Consider the following 13,366-nt stretch of genomic DNA (forward strand, 5'->3'; position numbering starts at 1 on the left):
CCTGACCTGGATTAGACTGGTATCTGATCGTCATGCTCAAAGAATACGAAACATCAAGATAAATACATATCATTTTACATATTATAGATAAATAAATTACTCATATTTATAAATATGATAATACTTTATTTTATTTTAAAATACTTTATACATAGTTTGATAAAATTAATAAATTTTGATTAAAATCATTAAAACAAATTGTTATAGAAAATAAAAATCTGTAATATCATGGATTATTTAAAAATTGATTGAAGTAAAATATTTATTGCAATAATTATAATGCCTATAATTCATTAAAAAATATGATATTTTTAAAAAATAAAAAAATTACAGAAAGATATGAAATTGAATAACTGGGTGAGAGCGGCAAATTAAAATTTCAGGTGGAGCCAAAACTTAAATCGGGTCAAAACATCCACCGTCCCCTCTTCTCTCGTTATCTCTTTCTTCACCCAGACACATCTCTCTCTCTGAACAAGTCCGAGATGTTTAACCCCGATCCACAAAAATTCGAGCAATAGATTAGGGTTCAATTCAAGAGTTTGGTGTTTAATTAGGCCGAGCAGAGGATTCTGGTTTAATAAGGACCCCACTTTTGAGGTATAATCTCCAAATTCAGTTTTATCTTGGTTTCATTTTTTCTTAATTCGGTCTAAAGTATTTCCGAGTTCTTGTTAATTCCATATAAATCCATATTTTGAATGTAAATAAATTTAATATCATTTTAACTTATAATTCTTCCGACAGAGTAACGGAGTGTTGAAATCAAGGGTTTGAGGAAAATTATGGTTCGAGCAATAGATTTGGGTTCAATTAGGGTTCGAGAAATGAATGGAGTTTAAGCACCTCTTCCGATTTCAAGTTGTGCGTTTGGGTTCGAGCAGTGTATTCGAGATGCAGTTCTTGGTGGATCTTTGTTTGGCCAATCCTCTTCATCAAGGTTCCAATACCTCGAGGATCTAATCTATTTTTTGTGCTTGAGGATTAAACTTCCCACTAAAGTGTTTCATTAGAAAGTTAGTTTATAGTCTGCAAATTAAAAAAAAAATCTTAGATAAAAAAGCAGGAACAACAGTATGTCATATGAACAGAGTTAAGAATCAGATGTTTAACCTCATTTTATTGAAGGCAAAAGCTAAATCAATTAAGTTGTGTTTTATGATAACTTAAAAAGGTTCAGAGACTTGACAAGTTATAAAACTTGGATTATAAAGAAAAACAAGGAATCATAAGATAGTTTAGTCCCTGGCGCTATACTTCAGTGGATACAGTCTTCACCTGATAATAAAGGCTGATGGTTCAAGGGACCGGAGATGATGGATTGTAGATATATAAATTTGAATAGTCAACTGATTTTCTTACTTATATGTTTAGTCATTGGGAAGCTCGAAGACTATTCTAATGATTCCATTGATGGTTTAGTCTGATATTTGTGTAGTTCCTTTTAATCTGCTGAATAGTGTAACTTTAAATATTTACATAGGCATTTGATATAATGATTCTGGATATATATAATACATTCTATATTTCTTTCAGGCAAGAAGTCTTCCAATTGATAAACTCAGACCTGCGTGCTTTATCATCAATGCATTTATATATTTCATACAGGTCAGAATTTAAATTGATCTTAGTTTATGTGGCATATAATAATGTACAAGTAAAGGAAAGAACATGCACCTGGGTGCTTCCGTTTCTAGTTATGTTTCTAATTGGTTATCTGGACTTTTAGGTTTGCATCTGGACTTCCATGAGAATAAGTCAAAGTGCTGATGCAATTGAACTGGCCAAACTCTTCTTTGCAATTTGTGATTTGGGTTCAATTTCTTTATGTATCAGAAGTTTTTAGGTATCTATACCATGTATATATTTAGCTTCATATGCAGTATTTGATATGTTTAATTTGGGTTCTATCTCTTTGGCATTCAAGCTTGCATTTATCATAATTGAATGATCTGCTCTGAATAGGACACAATAAGACACAAAGAAGTATATCATAATGATATACTTTCTAGAGGGCACACAACAGGGTTCTCTCTTCCTTTTGTAACCGTATATCTAATTAGTACTGTGTTTTGTATTCAACATTTAATTGTAATGCAGAGGTGACCCTATTTTGTGTAACATGGCCTACTAGATTGTTTATGATGAATTTGGCAGTAATTGTTTGTTATCTAGGAACACAAGACTGTTGACATGTTCTTAACTGGTTTTACAGTATTTTTGTGTTGGTGTTTGGTAACCTCTTACGATTGAACTTTTTCAGTGGTGCACATTTGCGGTTCATCTCCAATTGCCAAGTTGCATATTTAGCATGACTGATCCACAATACAGAACAAAGCCTGCTGGTGTATCGGATGTGAGTTCCTTAAAACTATGTTAGAATCTCTATATTTTTGGGAAGGTACACCTGCTGTTCTCTTAGGCAGTCAAGTTTGGTAGCTATTTCTTTTAAATAATTAATCGCACACCAGTGGTCGTGTCCTTTTTTTATATAAATACTTTAAGAAATAAGATACCAATTGCAAGTGTACCAGTCACGGTCTACATCAAAATGTGGAGCTCGACTAGAAAGCAGTTGTCCAATTCGGTTATTCTACTATTCCAGGGGACTTTTTTGTAGACTCAACATGTGAAGTCATGCGTAGTGTATACATTTATAAATTTGAAATTACAAAAAGTTATGGTTACCGACGTCATCGGTGGGCGCGACCCACTAGTTGTATAAAAAATAGGCCGTCATAGACTGTATGGTTTCACATGAACAATATTAGTAAAGTGTGTTGTTAGACACGGACTACTAGTATTTTCTGTTTACTTTGTTCATTACACTCCTGTGTGTGTCATATATACATTTTAAATATTTAAAATGTATGTATGACTCACACAGGAGCAGCAGCAGTCACTGCTGTTTCATATGACTCCAGTTCTTCCCACATTTCTCATCAGGTTCGTATATACATTACATTGTGTCGTTTGGATCATGTGATATCCAATTCTTCCGAGTTGTATATTGTAGATATACGCTTCAAAAGAATTATTAAAATGAATAATCCATTGTCTAGGTACAAATACAAATACAATATTCATTTGTGCAAGTAGAAAGAAACATTTACAAATATAAGTATTAGGTACGACATTCAATTCTTAAATTGGATGTGAATATATTGACATTAATTTTCTTGTTTTTGTTTAGGCGGTACCTACTGCCAAGGGCCAAGTGCTTGCAGATGAGTATGGCATTCAATTCTTTGAAACTGTAAGTACACTCATATCTAATCTTTGAGGTGCAGATAACATCTATTAGGATTAAATTTTGAACATCCACTGCAGAGTGCAAAAACAAATCTCAATGCGGAGCAAGTTTTCTATTCAATCGCAAGGGATATAAAGCAGAGGTTAGCAGACACTGAATCGAAGGCAGAGGTAATCAAACTTATATGAAGTACAGCTGCAGCTTCTGGTGTAATAGTTGCTGGCAGTACAGCTGCAGCTTATATGAAGTCAAGAAATAGGGCTAAACGACCTGAATCATTCGGTCACCACAATGGAGTCGATGACAACAGTGAAGGACATGGCAAAGTGGGTGGAAAAAATATTATCCCGGTGATTTTAGCCAAGTACCTTCTAGGATTTTTAGATTTATTTTTTTCTTAGTTTTTGACATGTACCTGAATGTGTACTTTTATAGAACTTGTTATAGTTCTTAATGATAGTAAAATGTAATTTTTATATCAACCCTTTGTAATGATTCATGAGTTTTATATTTATTAATTTAATTTGAGTTTCATATTTTGGATATAAATATTTGTCTAATTAATATTATATTTATAAAAATTTGAAGAAAAATAAACAAATGAAACTATTAAATATGAATATTTTAAAAACTATTGATGTGGGGCCCACATGGTGGGGCCCATTTTTTATCGATTAGTATACCTATTGCAACACAAAATCTGTGTTACTATACTCTAAAAATTCTATTGCAATTGATATTTACAACAACATATTTTGCTGTGTTACCATAAGTTGACACTGATATAAGATTAGATACCTATGGTGACTGCCTTACACCCAACACCGAAAATATGTTGTAATAGACCTCTTTTTGCCTATGACAACATTTTTTGGGGTCAGTTTTGGTGTTGGCTAAAAGCCATCTATGACATAGTGTAGAATTATAAGTCATATTTGAATCAAAAATGAATAAAAAAAATACATTTACAGTTTCAATAAGATTCAAAAAGTGGTGAAACCAAAAGTTAGTGAAACCGAAAAAGGGTGAAACTAAAGTACCCTTTAAAATATGATTTCCCCTACTAATAATAATTAGTTGATAACCCGTGCGAAGCACGGATCGAGATCTAAATATCAATATTAAATAATGAGTTTACAGAAATAAATTCTAAATTATATTAAAATATTTAATAAATAAAATTGTACTATTATTACATTTTTTTCTTTGAAATTGTAGGTAGTTTTCATTAACTCAAATATTACAGAACAACAAAATCGACGTTATTACGACTCTATTGTCCGAAAACACGCAATTAACATTTTACATCGAATCTTTAGCCAAAAAATAAGCAATACGATTGGTGGATAATATAATAACACGTTAAATGAACATTACCAATTAATCACATAGTTTGTAATATCAATTTTTTTTTGTCTTATATACCACATATTTATATTATTTTATATATAGGGAATCCTATATATATATATATTGTAATTTCTAGATTCATACCTATATAATTATATTTTAACATCGAATACATATATATATATATAATTTATTACAAAAAATATATGATTACAAACTGTATAAAAACACAAATCCAGTCTAACAATAAAAAATCTAAAATCTGGTTACTTAATAATATTGATATAATATTTTGTTAAACAATTCGCCAATCGTGTTGCTTGGCTAGAGATTCAATGTAAAATGTTAATAATGTCTTTTTGGCAAATAGAAACATAATAACGTTGTGTTTGTTGTTCTGAATAATCATTTTCCTGCCAGGGAAAGCACTTGAAGTCCGCAACAGCTTCAAGCTGACCTGCAAAAACAAAATAGTTATAAAGCTCAAAACACACACACACAAAATAAATCATTATTTGACGTGATTAAACTCCTAACAAATGATTGAGCTATTACTAAAAATATAAAAATTGTCAAAATTGTTTAATTTATTAAGTTGCTTAAAAATGTTACAAAGATGCTGAGAAACCAAAAATAGAAGTTAAATGTGGTCACTATGATACATATTTACAAGTAATATCCCTACTGAAGCATTTGGTCAGAACAATATCAGTACAACAATCTAATATCCTAACATAATAATGATTGCAAATAATTGTAAATCATATGATAATTCTATGTGATATATATTTAAAATTTGACATAATAATGATTGCAAATAATTGTAACCAACCATTTTAGTTAAGACTTAGGAGAAATGATAGAGTCCCCAAAATCATTCCTAAAACGGTCCCTAGATACCTATTGAATTGTCAATGTATTGTTGGATATTTTTTTATTATAAAAAAATAAATCAATCGTGCATATATATGAGTCCCGCCAATAACAATGCGCCAAATGTCATTTGGGAACATTTTTTAGATCCGTATTAAAGTATGTTAGGCCCTCAATCAACTGGGGGGGGGGATTCAGTTAATACAATCAATTCGACAAAGTTTCAACAGAATCAACAGTTTTTATATTAACTGATAAAAACTTATTACAAATGTACTCTCTCGAAAGGATGAACAAATATTCTTGAGAGCTGCTAGGTTATGCGAAAGATATAACAATGTCGCAATGCATATAACATGAACCTAATCTGTGCTTTATATAGAGTACAGCTACACAATGTATAAGGAATCCTATTCTATCAACAAGGAAACCTATACAATTTCTTCTAATATAAAGTCCTTCACCGCCTTGAGTTCCTGTTTCCTTAAAGATCAACTGATGTGACAAATACTGATTTCATCATCCGTTGACATCATCATCCGTCGATATCCTTATCCATCGATTATCAACATCTGCCGATGTCCTTATTCGTCGATATCAACATCCGTCGATGTCATCAACATCCGTTGATGTAAGTTCTGAAATGAACTTCTGATAGTTGCTGCTTGATATCATCAATTGCTCCTAACAAAGTATGTAATAATGCTATTTAATTTTTCCTGTTGCGGATGCTCTTACTAATTAATAGATGGATAATTTTGAGATTACATATTACTGTTACACTGAATGAATATATTCCAAGGAAGAAACTGAAAAAGTTAAAGTTAACTTTCATCTAAGAAGCGGTGCAAACATTTAAACAGATTACAAGATAGAGCCTAAAAATGTAATATAATTATGTAGTTGAGAATTCAGAACAAAAAAATCAAAATATATTTGGTCAGTAAAATGATGAAATAAGCAGTTAATTCTTTTGTTATTGCTATGCAAGTAAGATAATTATTGTGAGGAGCCTTCTGTTGGAGAGAAATCACACACAGATACGAAAATCTAAAGATAATATAAACTATAAATATTACTCATAAGACTGTAAAGATAGCATACATGTATATTATCTACAAAAAAATTACATACTCAATCAAAAATAAAAAGCAAATACAAGGCGAACATGAGAATATAATCGATATAAATGTAGAGTAATTAAAAATCATATCAGTTATATTAGAAAAAATTGATGATATCAGCTTATAAACTATCAGAGTTTATTATCAGCATTTGATATCAGAGTTTAACAGAAGATGACGTCATCAACATATGTCATCAACATTTGTTGATCAGTAAATGACATCAGTATTTAGTCACTACAACTAAAAGTCAGGAGATATCAAAGATGGAAAGGATTTGCAGAATACAAGTTGGTGAAGGACTTTACTTCTAGTAGCAATCAAATTAAGGATATGTTTTATTATTCCTTATTATAATAGAATAGGATTTCTTATTTAATTGTGTAGTCGTGCAGTATATAAGCACATATTAGGTTGACACTTTATGTATCGTATATTGAAATATCTTTTGTGTAACCTAACAGCTCTCAATGATATTTGTTCATCTTTTGAGAGAATGGTTTGTAAGCAGTTTTTATCATTCAATACAAAATTGTTTATCATGTTAAGTGCTTAAATCGATTTATCTGCATAAACTGTATTCACCCCCTCTACAGTTGTATTAAGGACCTAACAATTGGTATCAGAGCTTGCTGTTGATATACATACATTTTAAGATCCAAAATCAATTTACAATGGCAGATAAAGAACCTCAACAGAATCCCCCACCTCCTCCACCAGCCAATCAACCCATCAATCATAATATGAGCAAATATGAGGCTATCAAAGTTCCAATCCTGAAGATTCATGAATATCCAATCTGGAAGGTAAAGATGGCCATGTGTTTGGAAGCAACAGATGCTGAATATCCGAACATGATTTATGATGGTTCTCATAGGCCAATGATGCTAGATGTTGATGTTGCTAGCCAAGAAGAAAAGATGACTGATAAAGATAAGAAGGACTATTCTCTTGAAGATCTTTCATCCATTATGAAAGATGCAAAAGTGAGACATATTATTCACAGCAGTCTTGACAGTGTTATGTCTAACAGGGTCATTGTATGTAAAACTGCCAAAGAGATTTGGGATACTTTGGAAGTCATGTGTCAAGGAACTACCGCTATTAAGAAGAACAAAATAACAATATTACTCAGGAGTATGAACACTTTGACTCAAAATCTGATGAGTCCTTGACTGAAATCTATGACAGATTTCAAAAGCTGATCAATGGCTTGTCTCTGGTGGACAAAGAATATGATCAGGAAGACTCAAATTTGAAATTCCTTCTTGCTCTCCCAGAAAAGTGGGACTTAAAAAGTCATAATAATCAGGGATAATTATGAATTGGATGATATATCTCTAGATGAGATCTATGGCATGCTGAAGACTCATGAACTAGGGATGGAGCAGATGAGCGAGAGGAAGGACCAAGAGCAAGATAGGTTGCCCTTAAAGTTGAAGAGAAGTCAAAGGAGAAATCCAGGAGAAAAAGCCACTCCAAAGGAAAGGCTATGATTGCAAATTCTGATACTGAGTTATCAAACTCTGATGATGACTCAAACTCTGATAGTGAATCAGATACTGAAAGTAATCATGATAACAATGAAGATATTGAGCAAATGACAGCTCTGTTGGTTAAGAGCTTCAAGAAGATGGTCTACAAAAACTTCAAGAACAAGAATAAGAGATTTTCCATGAAGGGATCTAGAATAAGAATAAGAGGAATTACAAAAGAAAATTTGATGTGAGATCTGGAAAGTTTGACAAGTGAAAGAAAAAATGCTATAACTGTGATGGAATATGACACTTTGCAGCTGACTGCAGAAAGCCAAGGGTTGAGAAGAAACAAGCCTTAGTCACCAAAAAGAATAACGGGGATGATACATCGGAATCAGATGATGAAGGCAACTATGCTCTCATGGAAAATTCTGAAACTAAGGCTGACACTGCTAAATTAAAGGGTAACATGAAGAATTATCTAGTCTTGGACAATGGATGCTCAAGACACATGACTGGAAATAAATCCCTGCTATCAGAGTTTAAGGAAGAGGCTGGCCCAAATATTTCTTATGGAGATGGCAACTTAGGAAAGAGTTTGGGATATGAAAAGATTAAGCTTGGAAATATTATCATTGAAAATATAGCTTTGGTTGCAAGACTCAGGCATAATTTGATTAGTGTGAGTCAAATCTATGACAGAGGTTACCATGTAAATTTTTATGAGGAACATTGTGAATTTGTTAGTAAATCAGATGGCAAGGTTGCAATGACTGGTGTCAGACATGGTAACTTATATGAAGCAAGGGTCTCCACAAATACTGATAATTCTGAAATATGTCTACTTAGTAGATCATCTATGGAAGACAACTGGAACTCGCATAAAAGACTTTCTCATCTCAATTTCAACAACATCAATGAACTTGTGAAGAAAGATCTTGTGAGAGAATTTCCCAATACAGTATTTACTCCTGATGGCTTATGTGATTCATGCTAGATATCCAAACAAAGAAAAACATCTTTCAAGAGTAAAACTGAATCCTCAATTCTTGAACCATATCACTTGTTACATATTGATCTCTTTGGACCAGTGAATGTAATGTCTATTGAAAAGAAGAGGCATGCACTTGTTATTGTTGATGAGTATACAGGATACACATAGGTGTATTTTCTGCACACCAAGGATGAGACATCATCCATTCTTGTTGATCATGTAAGGGAACTGGAGAAAGGATCAAGTCACAAAGTGAAGATCATTAGAAGTGTTAATGAAACTGAATTCAAGAACAACACTATGGAAGAGTTCTGTAAGTACAAGGGGATCAAACAGGAATTTTCTGCCCCTAGAACTCCACAACAAAATGGAGTTGTTGAAAGAAAGAAATAAATCTCATAGAAGCTGCAAGAACCATGCTTGAGGAAGCAAAATTGCTTACCTACTTCTGGGCTGAGGCTGTGTAAACTGCTTGTTTCACACAAAATGCAACATTGATCAACAAGCATGGTAAAACACCATTTAAGATGGTGAAGGGAAAGAAGCCAAATTTGAAGTACTTTCACATCTTTGGCTGTAAATATTTTATTCTCAAAACTCATCCTGAACAACTTACAAAATTTGATCTAAAAGCTATGGAAGGCATTTTTGTTGGATATCCATTGTCAACAAAAGCTTTCAGTGTTTATAATTTGAGAACAAGGGTGGTAATGGAATCTATTCATGTGTCTTTTGATGATAAGAAGATTACAAGTCTAGAGAATGAAGATGACCATGAAGAATTGTGATTTGAAAATGAAGTAGCATATGCTTAACAGTTAAATCCTGACATTCTGTCAGATCCTGATAATCTTACAAATTCTGATACAACAAATCCTGACATCACTCTAAACTTTGATGAGCCACATGATAGTGGAAACTCTACAAGAACTGAAGCACATATTGAGGGGGAGCAACATGACTCGCATCAAGGGTCAAGTGATTCAAATCAAGAAACTTCAGTATATACTCCACCAGACTCTGATTCCTTAAATACTGATGAAGGAAATACTGAAAGTACTGGAAATACTGATTCAGGGGGAGCATCAGGAAATAATAGTGGTACAAGGTAAAATGATACAAGGGATTTCATTGATCAAGGGGGAGGTTCTACATCTAGAATTCAACTTCATTCTGCAATAAAATTGACTAAGTCACATACACCTGACTTGATCATTGGAAATCTTGATAGTGGTGTGATGACTAGAATAGCCACCGAGAATGTGAAGGGTTTCAAGCACATAAATGCAACGGAAAAAGTAATTAAAAATGTGAAAACCCAGAAATTTCGAAACCCACCGCAAGATCTATGTGAAAAATAGATATTTAATTCATAGATCAGATTGTTTACCTTAAGAAGCTTTACAAATTGGTTGAATAATGGAGACCCAAAGATTGTTCAATCACCACGCATCCCGCTCTTGCGATTTACGCTCTATCAGTATCCACACGAATGCTTGAACTCAAGGATTGGATGTGTACTAGCACAAACTCGTTCCTTCTTACTCTCTCCAGATTCTCTCTTGGTGGATAGGGTTTTAGTAAAAGTCTTGCACACAAAATCAGCCACACGAGATATTATATAGAGAGTAGAAAAATGAATTATAACTCTGAACTAATTAGGAGTTATTATCAATTCAAAATTCCTATTTGTATAATAATTAAGTCACACTTAATTATTTAACAACTGAATTTCATAATTAATATTAGTAAATTTGAATATCATTATTTATTTAATTAATTAAGTCATACTTAATTATATAATACTATAAATAATTTGAATTACTTTAATATAATTTAAATCCAATTTAAATTAAATTATCCTTCAAGCATTCTTTGTGTGTGACCCTATAGGTTATTTTTACATTGGCAACGAAGTTTAAATCTAATTTAAAATCATAAACAATGAGCGACATCTAGTAATATATCATTGCTACCCAAGTAATAATAATTGAATCAGTGGTCGATTAAACCTTTTATGAATAATGTACAATGAAATATAATCCCTTTAACCAAATATTATAGATTAAACTAGAGGCATGTAATGTGTCATCCTCATCATAGTTTAATACAAGTTTCCTTGATCAATGAGTAAACTTACATATCAAATCAACATTTGAGCGTGGCCACGTATTTCATAATCTAGCTCACCTAAGAGGCCAATAATGTTACTCCTAATATAGAAGGGTTAAATCCCATATAGATCATTCATATTTCTCATATGATTCATAATATACTCAATGTCCACTTTTATCATTACCCGGTCATGGATAACTTTTAATGGAATCAGTGTATATTAAATCTCATATAGATATATAATGACTTCAGGTCTAAGGACCATTACATCGTTATCACTGTGAGAATTACTTATGACACAACTAACATGTAGAATCTCACAACGGGTCTGTCCGACACCATATACATTTACATATGCCTGTGTTTTTTACTTTAGTATCACTATACCTATGATTAATGAGATGTGATCATCAGTCAACAAACACACCAATCTTAATGTATAATTATTGTCCCTTAATAATACTCGACTAGGGACCTTTACAAATATTGATACTATTCTCATAATCTCATTTCTAAGTCACATACTTAGAGATATAGAATTGCATATCATATTTCAAGGATATTTATTAATATAACATTTATATCACAGTTTATTAAGAATTAATAAATTATAAAGGGAATAATCGATAGAACATAAACATTAATAATCTAAATGTCTTAAACTAAAACACCATAATGTTGTCTCTAGGGCACAAACACTAACAATCACCCACTTGTACTAGAGCCAATCACCCATGTATTTTATACTCATGAAACTAGTATGACCATCATGCTTCTGCTGCGACAAAGCCTTAGTCAGTGGGTCTGCAACATTATCATTACTATGCACAATATTCTTGCTGTGAACTATTCAAGCTAACATCAATTATATTTAGACAAAACATAAACTAGACATAGACACATAATCATCCTTGTCTATCCAGAAATTAGGTTCAGAAACCGGTATCAGTGTAACCCTTTACAATCAGTTCCTTATCTTCTCCATACACCAAAAATAAATCTTTAGTCCTCTTTAAGTACTTAAGAATATTCTTGAAAACTATCCAGTGACCCTCACCTGGATTAGACTAGTATATGATCGTCATGCTCAAAGCATACGAAACATCAGGATAAATACATATCATTGTACACATTATAAATCCAATTACTGACGCATGTGAAACTTTCTCAAACGACCCTTATCATCTAATGATTTAGGGGGAAATTATATTTTGAGATCACTATCCCATGAGACATCGAAACATATCCTTTCTTTGTCTCTTGCATCATAAAATGATGTAATACTTTATCAATGTATGTACTCTGACTAGGTCGATTAATCTCTTCAATCTATTTTTATAGATCTGATCCCTATTATATAGGTAGCATCGCCTAAGTCTTTCATCGAGAAACTATTTCTGAACCAAGTCTTAACAGCTTGTTGAGAAGGTATGTCATTCCATATCTGTTATATGTCATCTGCATATAATACTAGGAATGTCACATGGCTCCCACTAACCTTCTTACAAATACATGGTTCATCTTCATTTTGAATAAGGCCAAACTCTTTGACCGTTTTATCAAAATGAATATTCATTCTCCTTGAGGCTTACTTCAGTCTATAAATAGATAGAAGCAACTTACAAACTATCTTAGCAAACTTTGTATAAAAAAAACCTCAGGTTGTATTATATATACATCCTCTTCAAGGCTCCCATATAAGAAAGCAGTTTTGACATCCATTTACAAACTCTCATAGTCAAAGTAAGCAATTATTGCTAACAAAATCCTGATGGACTTGATCATTGCAACTGGTGAAAAATTCTCATCATAGTCTATACCATGAATTTGTTTGAAACCTTTTACCACTAGTCGCACCTTATAGGTCTGTACTTTACCATCCATGTCAGTTTCCTTCTTGAAAACCCACTTGCACCCTAAAGGTTTTACCCCTTCGAGTGGATCAACTAAAGTCAATACTTTATTTTGATACATGGATTCCATCTCGGATTTCATGGCCTTCAGCCATCTCTCGGAGTCTGGACGGTTCATAGCATCTTGGTAGGTGAGAGGCTTTATCATTATCCGTAAGCATCACATCACCATTTTGAGTCAAAATAAATTCATAATTTCTCCCAAACTCATGGTGAATCCTACTAGATCTACAAATAACCTGTGTTTCTTGGACATAATTACTTTC

The 13,366-nt window shown here is 32.4% G+C and overlaps 1 long non-coding RNA gene across 1 annotated transcript; it reads left to right on the forward strand.

The window, feature by feature from the left end:
- Window positions 1-390: 390 nt before the first annotated feature.
- Window positions 391-3,787, forward strand: LOC141698641 (uncharacterized). The gene is made up of 7 exons (XR_012565190.1): window positions 391-600; window positions 748-940; window positions 1,537-1,608; window positions 1,730-1,846; window positions 2,264-2,356; window positions 3,194-3,256; window positions 3,331-3,787. It is a non-coding gene; the product is annotated as an uncharacterized LOC141698641 (long non-coding RNA).
- Window positions 3,788-13,366: the final 9,579 nt, after the last annotated feature.

Source organism: Apium graveolens, chromosome 11, assembly GCF_009905375.1.
Source record: "Apium graveolens cultivar Ventura chromosome 11, ASM990537v1, whole genome shotgun sequence".
Lineage (NCBI taxonomy): Eukaryota > Viridiplantae > Streptophyta > Magnoliopsida > Apiales > Apiaceae > Apium > Apium graveolens.